Here is a 2,711-nt window from a genome sequence, read left to right on the forward strand (position 1 = left end):
GGGCCCTCTTGACGGAGGTAAAACCCTCCTGCTTGCTTAATATTGATGATATGGGTAGTACAAGAGTAGATCTACCACGAGATCAAGGAGGCTAAACCCTAGAAGCTAGCCTACGGTATGATTGTCTGTTCCTATGGACTAAAACCCTCCGGTTTATATAGACACCGGAGATTGCTAGGGTTACACAGAGTCGGTTACAATGGTAGGAGATCTACATATCCGTATCGCCAAGCTTGCCTTCCACGCCAAGGAAAGTCCCTTCCAGACACAACGGTGATTTTACCTACGCATCAAAATCACAACGGTGATTTTATCAAGTTTGCTGTTTTAACCTTCAACAAGGACCAGTCGCAGTCAAATTCGATTCAACTAAAGTTGGAGAAACAAGCACCCGCCAGCCACCTTTATGCAAAACTAGTTGCATGTCTGTCGGTAGAACCGGTCTCATGAACGTGGTCATGTAAGGTTGGTCCGGGCCGCTTCATCCAACAATGCCATTGTCGGTGTCAAAACCGGCGGATCTCGGGTAGGGGGTCCCAAACTGTGCGTCTAGGCCGGATGGTAACAGGAGGCAGGGGACACGATGTTTTACCCAGGTTCGGGCCCTCTTGATGGAGGTAAAACCCTACGTCCTGATTGACTAATATTGATGATATGGGTAGTACAAGAGTAGATCTACCACGAGATGAGAGAGGCTAAACCCTAGAAGCTAGCCTATGGTATGATTGTATGTTGTGATTGTTGTCCTACGGACTAAAACCCTTCGGTTTATATAGACACCGGAGAGGGTTAGGGTTACACAAGGTCGGTTACAAAGGAGGAGATATCCATATTTGTATTGCCTAGCTTGCCTTCCACGCCAAGCAAAGTCCCATCCGGACACGAGACGAAGTCTTCAATCTTGTATCTTCATAGTCCAGGAGTCCGGCCGAAGGTATAGTCCGGCTATCCGGACACCCCCTAATCTAGGACTCCCTCAATAACCCTCGGGCGCAATAGGCAATTCATATCTAGGGGGAGAATCTTCATCATCACTTTCATCAATATTATCAGGTTCAATAATTTCATTCTCTCTAGCCATAGCAAGTTGGTCATCAAGAAATTCACCTAGTGGCATAGTATTATCAAGCATAGAAGTAGTTTCATCATAAGTATCATGCAAAGCAGAAGTGGCATCATCAATAACATGCGACCTATCAGAATCAATAGCATGTGTAGGTGTCGCAAGTTTACTCAAAACAGAAGGTGAATCAAGTGCAGAGCTAGATGGCAGTTCCTTACCTCCCCTCGCACTTGAGGGAAAAATCTTGGTTCTTTGATCTTTCAAGTTCTTCATAATGATAAGCAGATATAAATCCCAAGTGACTCAAAGAATAGAGCTATGCTCCCTGGGAACAGCGCCAGAAAATAGTCTTGATAACCCACAAGTATAGGGGATCGCAATAGTTTTTGAGGGTAGAGTATTCAACCCAAATTTATTGATTCGACACAAGGGGAGCCAAAGAATATTCTCAAGTATTAGCATCTGAGTTGTCAATTCAACCACACCTGGAAACTTAATATCTACAGCAAGGTATTTGGTAGCAAAGTAATATGATAATAGTGGTAACGGTAGCAAAAGTAATATTTTTGGTTTTATAGTGATTATAATAGTAGCAACAGAAAAGGTAAATAAGCGAAGAACAATATAGGAAAAGCTCGTAGGCATTGGATCGATGATGGAGAATTATGTCGGATGCGATCGATCATGAAACAGTTATAACATAGGGTGACACAAAACTAGCTCCAGTTCATCAATGTAATGTAGGCATGTATTCCGAATATAGTCATACGTGCTTATGGAAAAGAACTTTCATGACATCTTTTGTCCTACCCTCCCGTGGCAGCGGGGTCCTATTGGAAACTAAGGGATATTAAGGCCTCCTTTTAATAGAGTACCGGACCAAAGCATTAACACATAGTGAATACATGAACTCCTCAAACTATGGTCATCACCGCTAATGGTCCAATTATTGTCACTTCGGGGTTAACGGATCATAACACATAATAGGTGACTATAGACTTGCAAGATAGGATCAAGAACTCACATATATTCAGGAAAACATAATAGGTTCAGATCTGAAATCATGGCACTCGGGCCCTAGTGACAAGCATTAAGCTTAGCAAAGTCATAGCAACATCTATCTCAGAACATAGTGGATACCAGGGATCAAACCCTAACAAAACTAACTCGATTACATGATAAATCTCATCCAACCCATCACCATCCAGCAAGCCTATGATGGAATTACTCACGCACGACGGTGAGCATCATGAAATTCGTGACGGAGGAAGGTTGCTGATGATGATGGCGACAGATTCCCCTCTCCGGAGCCTCCAACGAACTCTAGATTAGCCCTCCCGAGAGAGTTTAGGGCTTGACGGCGGCTCTGTGTCATAAAACGTGATGAATCCTTCTCTCTGATTTTTTTCTCCCCGAACACGAATATATGGAGTTGGAGTTGAGGTCGGTGGAGCGTCAGGGGGCCCACGAGGCAGGGGCGTGCCCCCACCCACGTGGACAGGGTGTGGGCCCCCTGACATGGATTCTTCTTCCAGTATTTTTTATATATTCCAAAAATAATCTCCGTTGATTTTTAGGTCATTTCGAGAACTTTTATTTCTGCACAAAAATAACACCATGGCAATTCCGCTGAAAACAGCGTTAGTCC

This window comes from Triticum urartu, chromosome 5 (genome assembly GCF_003073215.2).
Source record: "Triticum urartu cultivar G1812 chromosome 5, Tu2.1, whole genome shotgun sequence".
NCBI lineage: Eukaryota > Viridiplantae > Streptophyta > Magnoliopsida > Poales > Poaceae > Triticum > Triticum urartu.